Below are 22,269 nucleotides of genomic sequence, written 5' to 3' on the forward strand. Positions count from 1 at the left end.
AAAAAAGGGCACTCTGTACCCACAAAAATTACGCCCCATACATAGCTGTCCATGTTGCACACATGTCCGCTGGACATTGAAACTGTTAATTACAATTGGCTGTACAACAGGTATTAATGTTGTCCTGACACCTCTCTCAGGGGTGGAAGGTTCCAAATGTCACACCAAATTGCATACAAATGCACAGCTGTTGCTGAGAAAGACATGGGCAGCTATGGGCCTCACCTACATCCTTCCTGCAAATTCCAAGCTTGTTTCCCTACTGTTTTACCCTCTTTGTGACCCCTTTTCACCACTTTCCTGTCACCCCTTTTCTTTTCTTTCAAAGAAAATAAGCGGGTGTCTTGCTTGTGTCTTGTGAGCTAACGCCAGTGCGCAAGCGTGAGCTCCACGCAAACGAGCGCAGACCTGGTTTTACGTGCTTAAAAGTGCCTTTAGCACTTTTGATTGACAGGTCCTATACTCAGTTTGAAAGAAAAACAAATTCCTCCTGTGAGTCTCGAACCCAGGACCTTGGTAACACTAGTCTGTGTGACCTATCACTAAGCCATGCCTCTCGCACAAGAGCATAGTGCTAAAATAAATATAACATGTAATAGTAGGAATCAATATAAAGGCAATATAGGATGTGTACTACCCAAAGCATGTCAGGTAGATTTTTAATGCCCGAATTACTGGATTCCCATACTAGTTTAGTGTTCACGGAAACAGCCCTGCTAATTGTTAGCTTGTACATAATAATGTAAGGTAATGTACATATATGAAGGTATGTATATGTACACATACATATATATATATATATATATATATATATATATATATATATATATATATATTAATACGTATGAAATATAGTGGTAGGTGTCAGTATTCATACACACTCACTACAGGAAACAGTGAAAATAAATGCAGCAACCAGAATCTACAACACAGCCTGACTCCTGTGAGACTTAATAACCCTTTTAACTGCGTAAAGGTGCCTTCAGCACTTTGATTGACAGGTCCTGTACTCATTTTGAATGAAAAAAAATTCCTACAGCCAGTCTCAAACTAAGGACCTTGGTAACACTAGTCTGTATGACCTACCACTAAGCCATGACTCTCATACAAGAACCTAGTGCTAAAATAAATATAACATGTAATAGTAGGAATCAATATAAAGGCAATATAGGATGTGTACTACCCAAAGCATGTCAGGTAGATTTTTAATGCCCAAATTACTGGATTCCCATACTAGTTTAGTGTTCACGGAAACAGCCCTGCTAATTGTTATCCTGTACATAATAATGTAGGGTAATGTACATATATGAAGGTATGTATATGTACACATACATATATATATATATATATATTAATACATATGAACTATAGTGGTAGGTGTCAGTATTCATACACACTCACTACAGGAAACAGTGAAGATAAATGCAGCAACCAGAATCTACAACACAGCCTGACTCCTGTGAGACCTACTAACCCCTTTAACTGCTTAAAGGTGCCTCCAGCACTTTGATTGATGGGCCCTGTACTCATTTTGAAAGCAAAATATAAGCATACTAGTAGGCCCTACCACAAGACCATTGTAACACTAGTCTGTATGACCTACCAGTAAGCCATGACTCTCATACAGGAATATAGTGCTAAAATAAGTAGAACATGTGATAGTAGGAATGAAGATAAAGGCAATATAGGATGTGTACTACCCAAAGCATGTCAGGCAGACTTTTACTGTCCCAATTACTGGATTCCCATACTAGTTTAATGTTAACAGAAACAGCCCTGCTAATTGTTAGCTTGTACCCAATAATGTCAGCTAATGTACATATATGAAAGTATGTATATGTACACATATATATATATATATATATATATATATATCAATACATATGAAATATAGTTGTAGGTGTCAGTATGCATACACACTCACTACAGGGAACAGGTGAGAGAAATGCAGCAACCTGAATTTACAACACAGCATGAAGCATGAGAGACGTACTCACCTTCACACTCACAGAACACTGTCGACAGCATACCAGCATGGTCTATGCCCTTACAATCTGAAAGGGCAACGCCTATCTCACATACCCTTTTATAGCACTGTCCTGAAATCACAGTGATACATGCAATCAGTACAGAACTGGCTGCATGCAATTAGCAAATGCTACCTTACAATTGGTGCAGAGGCCATCACATGGACCAATGCAGATACCTACAAAAGCATCCAGTACTCACACTCCACACATGCAATACATTCATTGCACAAAACTGACACAGAAAGAGAGAGAGACAGAGAGAGAAAAAAAAAGAAATAAAGACAGCCAGCAACAAAACCAGCAGCAGCAAACAGCAAGTAGCACCACTGACACAGCAACAGCTGACACAAACACAGGTAATGCAAAGTAGCAGGTTAATACTGTGTTTACTGTGAAACCTCCAAATGTATCATAGTTCACTATCTATAGGTATGTTCATGAGATAGGTTGTGTGTACATAGTCCTGATATATATACATATGTAATATTGCTGTACATGTCCATACTTAAAACTTCCATAGCTTAGAACACAAGGCCAGTTATGCATATGATTCAGTAGTTCCCAGGGTCAGTAGAGGTTCCTCCTCATTGGTGTGGGACCACTGTGTATGTATGGCACTGTTCAGGTACATATCCTGTAGTATGGCCAGAGTTTAATATCAGTCTGTAATGTGGTGCTATGTCCTCTAGGGGTGAACGTATCACACATCCAGGGATACCATTTTGTAACAGTGATGCTGTGTGTTCTGCAATGTTGAGGGTGGCCTGCACCTGGATATGTGAGATGATAGGGAGGTTACAGTCATCTGTGATAACTAATTCTACTTGTGTAGGAGAATGGGGGGGGATACCTGCACCTAAACTGTCTGCATCAATGTTGCCAATATCTGTGCATTTGGTGAATGTGAAGCATCTTACCACTGCTGACCACAGATGCCTTGCCTTCATGTGAATCTGCCCTGTGCTGCAGTAGCCTCCTGCTATTGTTATACAATGTGCCTGCATCTGTAGTCCACTGGACAGGATAAATAAGTGGTGTGCATACAGTCTGGGTTAGATATGTGTGTGCACATTACATGCACTATGTGGGATGTCTGTGGTAAGCTTTTTCAAAGGGGCCAGCAGTGTGTGTTGTGGCTTCCACTGGCCCAGTGGGCTGCATGGATAGCATCACAGTACTAACTAGTGAATAACTGTGTAATTACATACATACATAGCAAGGTAGTGTACTGTGCTTGTGGTGTTGTTGGGATATGTATATCCAGGCTGAGTAATGTGTGTCCACATCACAGGGTTGGATGGCAACACACATACAGTATGTAGGGATGAACACCCAGAGTGTTTCAGATGTGTTGCCTGTGCAGAAATATCTGGTCATTACCTGTGCATCCCCCACAACACACACACATACAACATATGGCAGAAGTACTATAGCAGTACACATAGGTTCATAGGTTCATACTCGGCTATTTGCCCTAGGGCATTGATAAGCCTAGTAGAATGTGTTTGTCTTTTGCCACCCAATTAAAATTTATGTTGCTATGCCCTTTTCTGAGGTTAGTATACTGTGCCTCTGTCTAACAGTGACATAGAAGTGATACCTGGGGTACCCCTATAGTTCATACTATTTACATTACCTGTTTTAACTTACCTACTGTTATTCTACTTTACTGATTGTTTTCTTCTGAGCCATTATCTACTCCTTTGTCTCTTCCCGCTCCGATCGCCCTATGGGCTCACTCCGCTACCCTCCCTGCCCCCAAACCCCACCCGCCCCTAGTACCTCTAGCTATATCCCTCTTGTAACCACACCCACTTCCTCCCTACACCAATCACCCAAAACTCCCTAGACACACCCCTATCAGCCTATCATCCTATTGTAACCACACCTACAGCTAACCTAAAACACTACACTTCATTTTCTATCTCACACCCCTAGCACTATTCCTACTAACTCTTTACTCCACTCGACCCTGTTATACTTTCCTTACCCACTGCGCAATAAACTTACAACATACATAAGACAACCATAACACTTAACACCAAGTAACATTTTTAGTCATGCCTTTAAATCCCCCATCTATCTCTATTTTACTATTACTATCTCTTAAACTATCATATCTTTATTACCTCACCCAGCCTCCTACTTCTTATCATTCACAACTTTATCACACAACCTACCACCTGAACTCCCCTCTCTCACCCTTAAACTCTCCTATTTCTCCCCATCTATACCCAATAACACAACTTCTAACCTTCTCATTCAAAGTTTTCCCCTCACTGAGAAACCCTATCCCCATAGTAGCTAAAGACCCTCTGATCATCACTACAGATCCAAATTGTTTCCTTACTCTACTCAATTTCCTTTCTAACCCAATCTTTCATCTCATCACCAGCCTTTTATCTGGTGACATCCATCAACCCTGGCCCCTCCACCTCTTCCTCCTCACACAGGCCAATATTATTTACTTCTCTAAACTCACAAAGTATTGTCAATAAAGTCCCTACCCTCCATGCATGGCTCATGTATAACAAACCTGACATACTATCTATTTCAGAAACATGGTTAAAACCCTCTATAAAGGATTCTGAAATTACTCCACCTAGCTATTCAATCATTAGAAAAGACAGGACCCAAAAAAAAGGCGGTGGACTTGCTCTCCTATATTCTTCTTCCTTACTAGTTACCCCCTATAACAAACCTATTCCAAAATTTAACAATGCTGAAGTACTCCTCACTCTCCTACAAGTTAACAAGCACAAACACATCTGTCTAGCATCCCTCTACATCCCCCCAGGGGACAATATTTCCACACTTGAAAACATCCTCTCATGGCTCTCTAACAATATCAGCAATGAAACCATAATCTTAGGAGATGTAAACATCAACTGGGCCTCCATCCAGTCTTCAACCAACCCTCTTAACATCAACCTATTTATGTTTTCCCAGCTAATCAATACAATAACACACCCATCAACAAACCCCTCCTGTGGCGCCATCCTTGACTGGATTCTAGTGTCACATCCCCACTATTTCTCTGACAGTGGTACTCTTCCCGACCCTCTTAGTGATCATTTGCCTACTTTCACTCACCGTCTCCCTTGCATCTCTTACCGCACCCATAATTTCATCACTACCCGCAATGACAAAAACTTCAACCCATCAACCTTCATATATTCTCTAAAAGCAGTTAATTGGAACAATCTAAAGACACTACCTTTAGAAGACGCAGTTGCTCACTTCAACTTTACCTTCTTAGAAATACTTGATTCCCAAGCTCCTCTAAGAACAAAAAGAATAAAAACAAATTCTACCCCCTGGTTAACCAAAACCACACTATCAATCATGCGCCTTAGAGACAAAGCCTGGGGACTCTATCTGAGAAATAAGACCCCAGAACAACATATTGCTTACAAAACCCTTCGAAATAAAGTAAAAAAGCTTATAATCTCTGACAGACAAAAATACTTCTTCACACTCCAAAACAACAATAAAACTAACCCACAAAAATTTTGGAAGGGAATCTCTACCCTCCTAAACCCCAGCAAACCACACACCCCAACCCCAGAACCAAATATGCACGACCTAGATCTAGATACACACTTAAACTCCTTTTCATCGACTCTATTAGCAAACTCACATCCTCCTTCACACACCCCTCCTCATTACCTAATACACCCCAATCTCTCCCGAAACAACCCTCCCATCATCACCACTTCCTCCTCACTCTCATCTTCTCACCATCTATCTTCCACCTCTTCCACTACTATAACTACCTCTTCACCCATATCTTCCTCAAATTCTCTCTCTCCCAACTCTTCTCTATTCTCATTTAAACCTATTCCCACTTCCACCATAAAGAAACTCCTTCAGAAACTGAAGCCTTGTACCAATGCTCTGACAACATTCCCTCTCACTTCCTAAGTATAGCCATGAAGCTATTGCCTATCCCATCAGCATTCTAATCAACCGCTCCATCCATGAATGCACAGTGCCCCTACTATGGAAGCAAGCCTTCATCATCCCCTCCACAAAGGAGGCAACAATTGCAACGTCAACAACTTCCGTCCTATTGCTATCCTGTCCCCATATCTAAACTTCTGGAAAAGTGTATCCAGCTTCAACTCCTACCTCATCTCTTAGATAACAACCTTTTAACCCCTACACAACAGTTCAGGCCAAATCATAGCACTATGACAGCCCTCCTGTCCTTTCTTGAGACTGTTAATACAGCAGCGATTCGGTCACATTGTTTCCACCTTACTACTAGACCTCTCCAAGGCCTTGACACTATTTCACACAGCCTGCTCCTATCCAAACTGTCAGAACTTAACCTCTCTCCCTCCTCCATAAATTGGTTCTCCAGTTATTTATCAAACAGATACCAAGCTGTAATATGGAAGAAAGCCACTTCCTCCTTCCTTAGCACCCCCACTGGAGTTCCCCAAGGATCTATTCTTGGTCCCCTCCTCTTTAATATATTTATAAATGACTTCCACAAATCCATCCCATTTGCAAACATCATCCAATATGCAGACAATTCTACCATTATCTGCTCTGCCACCTCCCCCTCTCTGCTCCAAAAACTTACTCAGGAAACTTTCTCAATTACTGAGCATTGGATGAAAATAAATCACTTAGCACTCAATGCCTCCAAAACAAAACTAATGGTATTTACCCCCTCCAAATCTACTTCTTTCGATATAAACTCTTTCTCAATTACCAGCCAAAACAACTCACCCTTGGAACTGGTATCTGAAACTAAGCTACTAGGTGTTCAAATTGACAATCAGCTTAAATTCAACTCCCATCTACAACTAAATATTAAGAAAACTCTTCAAAAACTAGGTATGCTCTACCGGCAGAATCAGTATCTTACTAGCTCATCCAAAATCACTCGCTTCCTCCTTTCTCATCCTCTCTTCTCTCACGGGCTCCACTACTGACTAATCTTCAGACCTCTCTAAAAAGCCAGCTTTCCTCCTGCTATAACAAAATTGCCAAATTAAAAATAGCCATAGGTCCTCCACCCACCACTGTTCCTCTCTCCAAAAACTAAATTGGCTCGAACTACCTAATCATCTTATCTATATACAGCTGACTTTAGCTCATAAGCTCATTCTCAACCCCTCTCTTTGTCCCTCCCTGTCTTCTGCCTTCAAAATGCACCTACCAAATAGAGTCTTAAGGTCTAACAATCAAAACCTACTCAAAGTTCATAAACCATCTTATCCTCCAGGTAAACACTTATTATCCTCTAACCTGTCCCGTCTCTGGAACTCACTCCCACCATCCATTCGTACCACCTCTAATCACTACATATTCAAAAACTCTCTCCATACACATCTCAGGTCCCAATGGGATTGTTCTTGCTCCCACCCCTCATAAATATATGGCATCTAACCTCCTCTATGCCTTCATACTCAACTTTACCTAACAAAGCTTGTGTTCCTTCAGAATAACTACTCTGTAATGTAATGTTATGTTCCTTCTCAATTACAACTCTGTTATGTAAATCACATTACTGTCTCAGCTCACTTACTTCGCATTAATCTTCATTTATTGTATTGTCTGAATGCTTCTTGAATTTTGAGCTAAATATTTTATCTACTACTTGTATAATTATCATTATATTTAGCAATCTTGTATGTACCTAATTTTGTCTGTGCTGGAGCTTTTCTCCCCAGGACTCCATTGAAAACGGGTTCTTTTGGCCCAATGGACTATCCTGGTAAACCAACTGCAAATAAATAAAAAAAAAATAAATAAATAACTATGATCTCTATCCCCTCATCCAGATTCCTATGGAAGAGAGTCAATGAGGGACTCTGCCTAACCTGTACTGTGAGTACATTACAGAGTGAAGGGAGCCTCTGGGTTAGGAATATGTCCCTCCAGCATGTCCTATTTATGTCAGTGCTAAGGTTCAGGTCTCCTGAGCGTGTGGCTGTATGGGAGTTTGATTTCCTGAGGTGCAGCATGTCCATTACTTCTGGGTTGGACATGGCTGTATATGGCAGGCACATATTGCCTCTGAACAGGCAGTATGCCACTGAGTCCAGCTGGATTTTCTTTAACTGGGCAGCATATGGCATCTGTTTGAGCCCTTTGATCCTCTTGATGAGGTACTGTTGGGGTTTTCCAGTTGCTGTAGGTGTCTGGTTAGGTACATCCCAAAAGGGGCATTGTACTCAATTATAGGCCTGATGATGGATGAGTAAAGAGGCACAATGACCTCCCCTGCTGTACATGTGAATCCCTTCATGATTAGATGGGCTATATAACATGTCTTTCAATCCACTTTGGCCACGTGGTTGACAAATGACAGATTGCTATCAAGTTTATTCCCCAGGTCCCCAATTACTTCTTCTGTACTCAATGGCTTAACACCTATGTGGTACTTTGCCACCAATGTGGAGGTGTGGGAATCTTCGATGAATATTGATACTCCCCCTCCTTTTGTTGTTTGGTCCAAGTGTTGGGGCCGACAAGAATGGTAACAGGTATAACTTGGTAGTGCTGGTGTGCTCCTGGGAAACCTGAAACAGGTTTCTGTTACTGCACAGATATCGATGTCCATAATGCTAAGTAGAGTTTTGAGTGCGTGTATCTTGAGGTCTAGACTTCTGGTGTTGAGTAGCATTACTCTTAGTTCCTCATCCTTTGTGATACGTATGGATGTGGGTTTGCCTTATGAGCCTTGCCTAATAAAGGCACTATGGGTGTAGCAAGAGCCTCTGCCAAAATCCAAAAGGCCAGGGGTGACAGGTGCAAGCTGTCCCTAGCAAAGCATCGTGGCTTGTACAGCATATCATCCCAAGCTGACAGGCATTGGCTCACCTGTGAATGACACCAGTACTTCAGTCAATTGTTGAAAGTGATCATCTTGCCTTGATATTGTGGCATCATTCTTGGTGAGGGTAAGATGCTACTCAAGGTCAGGGTCATACTGTCTTGGGCTACATGCTCAGAGAGCTCCTTTCTGTCTCATGTCATGTAGTCCAGGGAGGTATGTGTCAGGTCATTCACACCAGCATGGACAATGAGTGAGTCATACTTGTACTTGCCTTAGAGTTACTTGAGTGTTTGTGTTATGTGGCAGGTTGTAGTGCCCGACAGGCTGCACACTGTGACCCTCTCCTCGTTAAGCCTGGTGAACGTGACGTCAGTGTGCCTGATGATAGAGGCACCTATTACAAGTGTATGAGGTGTGTTGTTTACTGTTAAGGGCTGTGAGTGTTCAGCACATTGGCTTTGTGAGATATGTGTTGCACGTGTTTGTTTTTGTGGTAGTGGTTGCTTGGGTGTCTGCTTTGGAGGTCTCTGCTGCTTAGGCAGATCTTTATTCTGAGCCTCCGAGTATGTTTTTGTGTGATTATGTGTTTGTTTTGCTGTCATGGTAGGTCTATGTGAGACTGGAATTGTAGTGAGTGTGGTTTCCTTCTCCACCTGACTGGTTATGGCAGTATTGAGTAGAGAGAGCCTAGCCTCCAGTTTGGTATATGGTTGCATCACTCACATGTGTTTGAATTTGTTGTTAGGAGGAGGGGGTTGTCTGTGTACATGCGGCTGTTATAACATTGCCTCTGGATTACCACACTCACCAGCTGGACTGGAGAGGAGATTGACAACTGACATTTGGACATGCTAGAATACTATTGTGAATTCCATAATAATTGAAAACAAGGTCCAGTGGGGAGTGAGGGTGTACTGATATTACTTACTACTGCTGACTGATATAATAGCTTCAGTGAGCAAGTGCCAGGTAACTTAAGTGCAATGTGTTACAATTAAGTAAATGCAAAAACGACAAGCAGTCACTTGCTGTCAAGTGTAACAAGGAAATACGTACAGTAAGCAATGCAGATATCAGTAGTGATTCACAGAAGTGCTGAGAAGCTGTGTATTATGTGGAAGTAGCTTACCAGTGAAATAACAAGCTAACAAATAACAAGCATATAAACAAAACTAGATTCAGGAGGCTTGGATGTAGTGTATGCTACAGCAAACAAGGTGTACCAATGTCAGTAAGATACAGTTCAAATATGCAGGCACTATAAACCTGAAACCAGAAGTTCCCAGCTATGAATGGCAGAGTACAGCCTATTCTCACACAAGAGTGCAGACCACAAACCTTGTTAATGTTAAATAACTGGCCTGAAGGCCAACTGCTTATACCAGAACTAATACACTTGGACACTGAGCTCTCAATCAGCAGTTCCCAACTTAAAAGGATGAAAGCTATGTGTCCTGCCACCACAGTGCTTGCCACAAACCTCCCTAATGTAAAACAACTGGTCTGAAGGCCAAGTGCTTAATCCAAAAGACTTAGAATGATAGCTAGAATGATAGCTACACTTTAATCAAGTTACAACCAAGCAGTAATAAGTACAAATTAATACTCCCTGTATAGAATGTGTACCATATATTGCTGACATACTCTGCTAATAACCTGTTTGTGTACATTTCCAGGGAGATATGGCTCCGAAAAGGAACCCTGCTTACTCTGCTGCAGAGGACGAAGTGATCCACCAGAGCCTGGTGCATGACTATGACATCCTGTTTTCACGCACCACCCAGAATCAGCAGGAGAGGTCTGCACTGTGGCAAAACCTTGTCAGCAGGATAAATGATGTTGGCATGCATGATAGGACATATGAGCAGGTGAGACATCACTACAGTGAATTGATTAGAAATGTCCGCCAGCGTGCTGCAGATATCCAGAGGCAACAGGTTGCCACAGGTGGGGGGGTGGCCACACATCCCCCCCTCACCAGACAGGAGGGGCTACTGCTAAGTGTTGTGGATCCAGCCCCAGAACAACAACAGCATCAGACGTGCATCATGATGGAGGTTGGATCCACACAGCAGCAAGACACAGAGCGTGCAGGAAAGATGCCATATTTATTTATTATTTGTTATTTATTTTACATTTGTTGACCGGGCTAGTCTAGCTGGATATATGTCCATTTTCAGTAGAGGCCCGGGGAGAAAAGCTCCACACATAACATAATAAAGGCAGACAGACAAGTTGTTAATAAAGACATACAAAATAATAGAAATATAAATCAACTTGTTAATAAAATCAACATACATTTAAGGAACTCAAACAGTTTAAACTCATACACAATGTTCTGTCGGTTTCAAAGCAATTTTACCTAAAGCATAAAGGTTATGCAATAAGGCAAAAGCCATATAGATAACAGTTAAAGCTCAGACGGATAGAAGTAGAAGGAGTATGAAAGATAAAATAATAGGGAAGAGGCAGGAGTCAAGAAGAGAGGAAAAGAAGGAAGACAGTCAAGAGGAGGTGGGAGAGATGGGAGAAGTAGGTCAGAGCATAGAAGGACAGCAAGGGAAAAGAAACAGGGTAGAAGCTGGTTTCACACAATGAGGGGTTAAAGGTAAAGAGAGGGTGGGGAGAGGAAGTTAGCCTGGAGTACTACAAGAACAAAGCCAGTGGTTTTGGAAGTACAGTTTGATTTGTTGTTTGAAGAGAGGTAAGGGTGAGATTAGAGTTAACTCCTTGTATGTACATATGACTGTTCTGTACACTGTTACTTCATGCATGCATAAGGTGTGCACGTGGTATGTATCTGTCATCATGATATGTAATTGTGCATGTGTGATACTGACATTATGAGCAGCTGATGTGTATAAGGGAACTAGTGTACTACTGTACTGTATCATATGCAAAACAAATGGCACACTTGTGCCCACTGGCATTACTCTCTTCTTATTTCCAGGTCCCTCCCATCTAGCAATGAGGCAGGCCATACATGCTGGTGAGTGTGTTTAACATTACCTGAAAAACTATTTATAATACTAGTAAGAGTAGTGTAACTCTGTAGTATACATGCTGGTGAGTGTGTTTAATAATACCTGCAATACCCAGTTTAACACTAGTAAGAGTAGTGTAACTCAGTACTGATGTGTGTGTGTACTGTGGGGTGTGCATGTGTGCATGTGTGCCTGTGCCCATGTGTGCATGTGTGTGTGGGTCCATGAGTGCATGTGTCCATTTCTGAATGTGTGCATTAGTATTGAAGTGCATCACTGTCAAATATGTGTTGAGACTGTAATCTGTGTTCCCTGTTTTCCTCCCGTAGGTTCTGGTGCTGCTCTGGTGATCTGCAGCAGGGAACCTGAATCTTGTGCCCCAGGTACTGATGATGATTAAATGTCTATAATGGTGCAGGAAGGTGTGTCTGGGTCCGCCATTGGTCAGCCAATTGACAGTACACAGCTGTCAACCCCTTCAATGCGCACAGTCATCCTGCCGTTACATCCTTTGTCACCATTGTCCATAGGTGATGGACAGTATGCATTGGGCATAGATCAGGGTAATGTGGCACCTGTGGTACATGCATCCCCACAAAGCAGCCATGAGCAGGGTCCTCCAATGGTACCACGCAGACAGTCGCCCATGGGTTTTCGTGGGGGCATCCATGGCCGTACTGCCTCTGGCCGACGTGCCCAAGGAGGTATGTCAACCTCCACTATGTTTCGGACTGTTATGCAGGCACAGGTGCATATGGAAAGGTACACCAGACAGGGTCTGAGGGTGATGAGAGCATGTCGCAGGGCCATGACAGACGGCATGCGTGACATTGCGAATGCTATTCGTAACTTCACAGATGTCATTGACAGACATTGTGGGGACATACAACAGCTGCTTCACAACCAGATGTCCAAGGGCCAGGGCGATGGTGTGCGTTTGCGACGTCGACGTGGCCGTATGCCGGCAACAGCACCAGCTGGCAGTGGCCGCGGATGACAACAGGCCCACTCACGCTCCTCAAGTGCCAGCACCAGCCCCAGCAATGCTGGGTCAGTGCTGTCATCAGGACGCCCCAGGAGACCACGTGCACATTGCTCTGGACAGTTCCAACAGGGAACTGTGTCCAGTCAACACACCCCCGCTTCCGATGACAGTACCCAGTCTGGGTTAGTACCAGATACAGTCCGTAGCACCCCTGCCAGGCACAGGTACCGTGTCCGTGCCCACAGACACTGATCTGGATGACCTGACAGGTGCAGTCTGTGGCTGTCCACAAAACCCTGTACATGGCAGCCATTATGTGGGACTGTGTGCGTGCTTACACACATCCAGAAATGTAACACCTAGGGCAAACACATACACACACACACTGCACCAACACTGGTCCACCCTGTACTGCTGCCCCTCACAAACACACACATACACACACATGTCAATTGGTGGTACCAGTGGCTGGCTTGGGCAAACCTAACCCACACCCTGTGCATATGATGACACTGTGCCACCTCCTGCATACTATAACATCAGTGCAGGAAAAGGTAAACATGTTGCTGATGCACAGGGTGACTACATAGATGTGTATAAGTAGTAACATGTTGGTAACTGTTCACTGTTCCACTATGATTGTGTGTATATCCCAGCATTCCTGCTGCAGTAACTGTATGAATATCCTGAATTGTTATCTGCACCCATACTACTTACCAAAGTGTACCAGCTACACACCATCACATGCTACCATTGACTATGGGAATGTGCATCATGTGCTGTTATGTAGATTCAGCTATATGTATCGGTTCTGTCACACATGCATTTACACACACCCTGCTACCCCCACACATGCACACGCTCACCTGCCATTTCCATTATTTATTACCCTACATGAGTAGCTGTCGATACATGACAGGTACACATTTGAAAAGTGCACTATGTGGATTACTACCGATTTCCTCCTCTCTACCTGCACTCACAGGGTGCAGGCAACCTCATTAGTTTAAAAGTGTAATGTGCATCAGGTACTGTGGTACCCTGATTGCCACATCAAACATGTTTTCCATACGGAAATGCACACACAGAAACATCCCACATCCACACACTTGCCACATTCAGGCTTCAAAACACTATCTAGGTATATTCTGGTACATGTGCATGTTACAGTAGCATGTAGCACTATACTGAGTACTGGCAGTTGTCTGTTGTCATGTTGTTTGTATAGGGTGCTGTCAACATCACTGTTTGTTAAGGGAAATGTGCACCCTGCAGTGCATAGCCCCATTTGGCAAAAGCCACATCCCACCCCCAGCATTGTGCACACACACTAACCCCACCCACACTAAAACACATACTTTCCATTTGCAAGATTCAAACCCTTACATAACTGTGTTAGGACACTAGAGACAGACACATTAGCAGAGTGTGTTATTTGCATTACTGAAAGAAATCCTTTCTAATGCTGTACTTAGAGGGTGCTGACATCATCTGTGTTTAGGAAGAGGGATGTGCACCCTGTAGTGTGTTCTCCCAGTTGGCAAAAGGCACTTTTCCCTCACATCATTATGCACACACAAAAACCCCACTCATACAATCCCTTTGCAGGATTCAAACCCCTACCTAACTATGCTATGACACTGGAGAAAGACGCATTAGCAGAGCACGCTATACGAATTACTGGAGACCTTTAATTCAGGTAATATAGTTATAGAGTGCTGACATCATCAGTGTTTCAAAAGGGGAATCTGCAACCTGTAGTGTACTGTCACAGTTGCTAATAGGGGCATTTCCCACACACACATCGATGTGTTTGAGGTTTGCATATGTGGGGGATCCAGTACTCCAGTGTGATTAGTATATGGTTCGATTGCAACAATGAGGGATATACTTCAGGTGGTGAGCATTTTCTACACATGTTTGTGATGATCAGGTCTAGTATATTTGACCCTCTTGTGGGAATGTTGACTACCTGTTCCATAGCTAAAGAGTTTCTCAACTATGGGAACCCTAGAGCTTGGGTATTGTGGCTTGAGTAATGTTCAAAGTCTATGTTTGGGTAGTTGACGTCACCCAGTATGATGGTGTTTGCAGAGAAATCTATACTCTCCTGTGTCGTCATGAAGGCTGTGTGGGATTCCTGAGTTTGAGAGGGTGATGTAAGAGCTCCTCTGTGTCTCTTTCCATGTGGTCCAGGGAGGTGCGTCTCAGGTTGTTCACACCAGCATGGACAATGACTGCCTCATACTTGTACTTGCTGTGGAGTGACCTGAGTGCTTGTGTTATGTGGCACATTCTATCACCCGACAGGTAGCTAAATGTGACCCTCACCTTGCTCAGTCTGGAGGCGGGACGTCAGTGTGTCTGACTATGGCATCACCTATTATAGGTGTGTCACACATTGTGTTTGGCCTTATGGGCTGTGCCTGTTATGAACACTGACATTGTGAGGTCTGTGTTGCTTGAGATATGTGTTCATGTGGGATGCAGCGTGTCTGGCCATGTCATTTCTGTCCGTGGTCTGGTAAGTATCACCTTTGGTGACATAGGTATTCATATGTCAGCTGGTGAGCATTTGCAGTGTTACCTACTGATAGTGGTACAGCTTGTTTGTTGTACAATGGACTACATGCAGCCCTGCTTACAGTAGCTATGTTTGCATGCATGTTTCCTTGCAGTTACCCTGGAATACTGATCTGACCTGCCATGCAGAGCTACACAGCTTCTGTGGACTCCTAGTGACATCTGCATAGCTTACTATATGCATGTTCATGTCTCACTTGACAGAATGTCACTGTTTCTCCTGTGCACATGTACGTTGCCTGTGACACTTTGCATATGACTTACCTGGCATCTGTCCACATGAGCAGTCATATATGCCACTGCAGGACTCTAAACCTGATGATGCACACACTCAAAACATTCCTCAGCATGGAGAACATCACTATCTGTGCAGTAACAGATACCAGATTGAGGGCTACCAACAGCATTCCAGCACTACCAAGTTATACCTCATACCATGCTTTTCAGGCCCAAAACTTGCACAAAACCACAAAAGGAGGGGTGTATTGATATTCATCCAAGATACCCACACCTCCAGGTTGGTGGCAAAGCAACAAACATCAGAGACTATCCATATGCAGGTAACAATGGGTAAAACTGCCTTCCAGGTTATAGCCTGCTACAGACCACCCTCACAAACACAGGAACCACACTTGGCCTTCCTGAAAACAGTTGGAAATATGTAGGTCTGTCCATACACCATTATATTGGGTGGGTTAAACTACCCAAACATAGACTGGGAGCATGACTGTAGCTCCAACACCCTAGCCCACAGATTACTGGAATTTATATACCAATATGCTATGGAACAACTTGTTACCACTCACACAAGAGGGGAAAACATAATGAACCTGATCATCACCAACATGGGGACTCTATGCTCCAGACCAGAAGTGTATCCCTCACTGGTAAGATCAGACCATAAACTGATCTCACTGGATATTCACATCCCAAGGCCACCCCCTGCACAAAAGAATACATTCAACAACTCATGTCAAGCATGTTCACACTCCTCATAAATGATGTGGAAACCTTCAAAGCCCCCAGGCCTGTTGAAAATATGGACCAGACTGCAGCTACCTGTATAAAGGCATTCTATGGACACATTCAGGAATGCATGGATCATGCAATCCCAAATGAAAGCAAGACCCAATCCTCCAAAGGCAGACGTCCTGTGTGCTGGACACCAGCCATAAACAAACTATACAATAGAAGGATGAAGCTACTACATGATACAACAAACTCCCAAAATGTGAAGGCATCACTGATGAGTATTAGAAGACAACTACAGGCACTCATAAGATTGTCTAAGGCCATCTTTGAGTGAAGATCCCACAAGTCACTGAGGATAATCACAAGGCTTTCTGTAGTTATGTTAGGAACCTGGGTGGTAATACCCAGATATGCTCAGAGGTAGTCCAAGATGTCACACGAAATACCAAACACACAGACGTTGCCATCATCCTAGTGGACAGGTTCACTGCTACCTCCCCCCCCTCCACACCTAAAGGGCAAATATTTCTCCCAGCAGAGTGCTGCCCCCCCTGACATCTCAGATGCTCAGGTAAGAGCTGCCCTCTCCAAAGCAATAAACACTGCATCAATGGGACCAGACAGTGTCCCAGGCTGTGTCCTACATGAACCCCAAGAAGAGCTACACCCAGACATAACACTACTGTTCAATCCCAGCCTTACTACACGATATGTGGCCAAAGAGTGGCGTACAGCATCAGTGGTCCCTCTACATTCAGGTGGTGCCTTAACGGATCCTGGACACTATTCGCCCCATACGTCTGAATAGCTTTGTCGGCAAAGTTATGGCAAGGATCATCATGAACCTCATAAATATAGATATTGGGGACCTACAGACACGTCATCATACACAGTTTGGCTTTGTTAATGGCAGATCTTGCCTCTCAAACCTGTTTGATTTCTTTGAAACAGTCATCAAGTCCACTGTCAAGGGGAAGGTGGTCTACACAGCCTACCTGGACCTTGCATAAGCCTTTGATACAATACCCCACTTGTGCATTCTAGGGAAGCTCACCAGTGTACATATTAACCCCTATGTCACTACAGATATTGCACAGTGGCTCAAGGGCAGAACACACATGGTTAGAATTGCTGGAGCCATGTCAGCCTCAAAACCAGTTACAAGTGGTGTCCCACAAGGCTCAGCCCTGGGATCTGTCTTGTTCAGTATATATTTATCAGAGGTACAGGCCAACATAGAAGTACTGTGGCTAAGCAAGTCGCAGATGACTGCAAACCGGACGCCATAATCAACTCTCCAGCTAACACACGCATCCTCCAAAAGGGCCTCTTGGAAACACACGACTTGTGCCACAGCCATGGCCTCAAGCTGAATGCCAAAAAGTGTATAGTCATCCCCTTTGTCAAAAACAAAGTGACCACAAAGTACCACATATGTGTTAATCCATTAAGTGCAGACGAAGGAATTATGGACCTTGAGGTACACAGGTTGATAGCATTCTCTCATTTGACAACAACATGGCCAAAGTGGTTAGGAAAACTTTTTATATGGGCCACATCATTATGAAGGGATTCACATGTAGATCAGGGGAGGACATTGTGCCTCTTTACTCATCCCTCGTCATGCCCATAATTGACTACAATGCCCCTGTCGGCATGCACCTTACCAGACACCTGCAGCAACTGGAAAGACCACAAAAGTACCTCAACAAGAGGATTAAAGGGCTCAAAGAGATGCCACATACTGACTGGTTAAAGAAACAGCAGCTCTACTCAGTGGTATACTGCCTCTTCATAGGCAATCTGTGCCTGACATATAAAGCCATGTCAAACCCTGACTTAATGGCCATGCTGCACCTCAGAATATCCAGATCCCATCAGGCTACACGCTGGAAAGACTTGAACCTCAGGAGTGATATACATAGGACATGCTGGAGGGACACATTCATAACTCAGAGGCTCCCTTCACTCTGGAATATTATCCCAATAGAGGTTAGGCAGAGTCACTCAGTGACTATCCTCAAGAGGGATATTAATGACTGGATGTGACATTGTAGGTTTACCCTGGATATCACTTATGTGTCACTGTTAGACAGAGGCACAGTATACTAACCTTGGAAAAGGGCATAGCAAGATAGATTTACAATGCATGGTGAAAGCCACGCACATTCTGGCTAGGTGTATAAATGCCCTAGGGCAGATAGCCTAGTATGAACCTATTGACCTATGTATCTTGTTCACCACTGGCCCTATGTGCTGTTAATCACCAATGCATTCTCAATACTATGGTAGCATGTGCAAAGGTCAGTTGTCAGTCACCTCTATGGTACAGTTGTGGAATATGTGAGTCATGTAGTAATGTCACAGCTGCCACATGTACACAGTCAACCCTATCCCCTACCCATGGATGTACAACACATGTATGAGATGGAAACACATGGCCAAACTGTGGACTAAGCACTCTGAACCCAGTACTGGCATAACCTGTCAGGTGGCATGAAATACTACAGTGACTGCAATACCAGTCTGATGTGGACCTACACTGACAGCAATACAAGCACGGAAACGCAATGGGCCATTTGTGGAGCCTAAGGATAGCATCCTGCCTGAGCGGTAGACACCTCTGCAGCTGGCACACAGGCATACGTTAGGCCTGAACACAGCACGCATAACACATAGCACACAAATCCTGTGTGCCAAACGAGCACAGTCTGTACAGCTATACAACACTACTGCTGCAGTTGTGTTAGGTACTTTTATTGTCCAGTACAGTGAGGTCATGCTCAGCAGGATGGACAAGGTGAAGGTCACAGTGATATGCTCATGGGGCACTATGGTCCACCACATAACACAAGCATACAGGTCAGTCAGATGCATGGACACATATGACTCAGTCATTGTCCATGCCACTACAGCTGATGTGTGATGTCCCTCACTGGGATACATGATAGGGAACATGGAAGGGCTCACTGAGCAAGTGACACAGGCTGGTAGAACCCTGACCTTGGCTGGCATCAGACCCTCACCAGGAATGCTGACATATTACTGAATGCTAATGAATTACTGTAGCTACAACACCCTAGCTGAACGGTTCTTAGCATGCGGTCACTGCATTGCTATGGAACAACGTCTTACCACTCCCACAACAGGTGAAAACATGCAGCACCTGTTCATCAACAACATGTAGACTATATGCCCCAGACCAGGTGTGTATCCCTCACTACTAGGTTGATAGCATCTACATTCCACTCTGTATATACACATCCCACATGCCGCACCTGCACAGAAGACCACAGTCATAATGTTACCCTGTGCAAATACCATGTATTCACATGTGGCTGGCATCACACATGGTAACTATTGAAGGTCACAGGTACATATGTGTATTTGGCACACACATACATCATGTGTGCATTGCCATAACTGGTTTAATCGATGTCATGCATTATTGTGAGAAACAACCCGCACACATGGGCATTCTGTGTGAGCAAAACACATGTGACATGTCTGGAATCAAAAGCCATAAATAATTGTGATATCGTTTAGAAAGTGGTATGTGCATCCTGTGGTGTGTTTTCCCAGTTGCCGGGATGTTTCTTTCATACACACTTACTCCCCCTTCATACATACTTGCTGGATTCAAACCCCTACTTAACTATGCTATGACACTAGTGATAGATGCATTAGCAAAGCGCTCTATTCGCATTACTGGGAGATTTCTTTTCCCCTGATATACTTATAGGGTGCTGACATCATTGGTGTTTCGAAAGGGGAATGGGCATCCTGTGGTGTGTTTTCACAGTTGCCAAAAGAGATGTTTCTTTCATACACACTTACTCCCCCTTCACACACACTTGCCGGATTCAAACCCCTACCTAACTATGTTATGTCAGTAGAGATGGACGCATTAGCAGAGCACACTATTCGGATTGCTGGGGGACTTCTTTTCTCCTGATATACTTATAGGGTGCTGACATCATCAGTGTTTAGAAAGGGGAATGAGCATCCTGTGGTGTGTTTTCACAGTTGCCAAAAGGGATGTTCCTTTCATACACACTTACCGGATTCAAACCCCTACCTAACTATGTTATGACACTAGAGACGGATGCATTAGCAGAGCATGCTATTTAGATTACTGGGGGATGCCTTTTCTCCTGATATACTTATAGGGTGCTGACATCATCAGTGTTTAGAAAGGGGAATGAGCATCCTGTGGTGTGTTTTCCCAGTTGCTAAGAGGAACATTTGGACTAAGTGTGTGAGCATGCCCAGTTCAGCCTTCTCATGGCATGCTGTGTGAAAGATGTCTCATTTATCAAAGTGTGTGAGCATGCCCAGTGTAAGCTTTCCATATGTTGAACTCTGCAGCCCATCACATTTCTGGATGAGTGTGACCTTCAATAAATATCTCCAGTTTATGGTTGTGTGTTCTGTGCCATGTTGTGTAGTTACTGTCCAAATGCTTTTTGTGTGAACACAACAGGGATTATACTGTGCCTGCAGGTTTTGCATGGGATACTTTGCATACAATTGTCAACATCCGTTCATACTGACCTAACACTGTAGTACTGTATAGTGTAGTGGTTCAGTACTTTCACTGTGGTGGACAGTATCCTGGGCTTTAGTCCTATCACTGCTTTACATTTCCATAGTGTGCACAACAGCCTGGTTAGGGTCCAGTTGTGCACATCTGCACAAAGGCGGTGCCTCTACGGACCCTGGTAATTACCGCCCCATAAGCTTAACAAGTCTAGTCTGCAAAGCTATGGAGAGGATCATAATGGAGCTCATAAACAAAGATATAGGGGACATGCAGACATTGGACCCATCCCAGTTTGGCTTGGTCAAGGGCAGATCATGCCTTTTGAACTGGGTCGACTACTTCAAAACAGTCACTAAGGCCATTGATGAGGGAAAGGCAGTCCATACAGCCTACCTTGACCTTGCAAAGGCTTTCGACACAATACCCCACTCGGGTATTGTAGGAAAAACCTACCAACTTAAATGTAAAGCCATATGTCACAAGATGGGTTGCAAACTGGCTTAAGGACAGGACCCACAGGGATAGAGTTGCTGGCACTATGTCAGACTCCAAGCCGGTCACAAGTGGTGTCCCACAGGGCTCAGTCCTTGGCCCCCGATTGTTCGTCATCTACTTCTCAGAAGTACAGGCCAACATGGGAGGACTTTGGCTGACAAAGTTTGCAGATGACTGCAAACTGGGCGCCATAGTGGACAGTGCAACAGACATGGATATCCTTCAGAAGGGACTCACGGAAACTGATAGCTGGTGCCAGAGCCATGGCCTGAGGTTAGATGCCAAAACATGTATAGTCATACCCTTCAGGAAAAGCAAGGTAACCCCAAGCTACCATATAGGTGGCAATCCTCTAAGCACAGAGGAGGTTATCATGGACCTGGGGACCCAGGTTGACAGTGGCCTTTCTTCTGACACTCACGTTGCTAAAGTCGCTAGAAAGACCTTCTACATTGCCCACCTGATCAGGAAGGGATTCACATCCAGATCTAGTGAGGTCATTGTTCCCCTGTACTCTTCACTTATCAGACCAATGATCGAGTACAATGCCCCATTCTGGATGTATCTCACCCGACATCTGCAGCAATTGGAGAGACACCAAAGTCCCCACCAAAAGGATAAAGGGACTCCAACATCTGTCATATGCTGCCAGATTGAAGACACTCCAGCTCTATTCAGTCACATACCATCTGCTCAGAGGTGACATGTGCCTGACAGGCAAGGCCATGTCCAACCAGGAAGTAATGGACATGCTCCACCTCAAAATCGCCAAATCCACCAGAACCACTAGGGCAAGTGACTTAAACCTTAGCAGGGATATCCGTAGGACATGTTGGAGGGATAGATTTATCACTCAGAGACTCCCTATGCTGTGGAATACA

The sequence above is a fragment of the Protopterus annectens genome, chromosome 5.part1 (genome assembly GCF_019279795.1).
Source record: "Protopterus annectens isolate FY-2018-M chromosome 5.part1, PAN1.0, whole genome shotgun sequence".
Taxonomy (NCBI): domain Eukaryota; kingdom Metazoa; phylum Chordata; order Ceratodontiformes; family Protopteridae; genus Protopterus; species Protopterus annectens.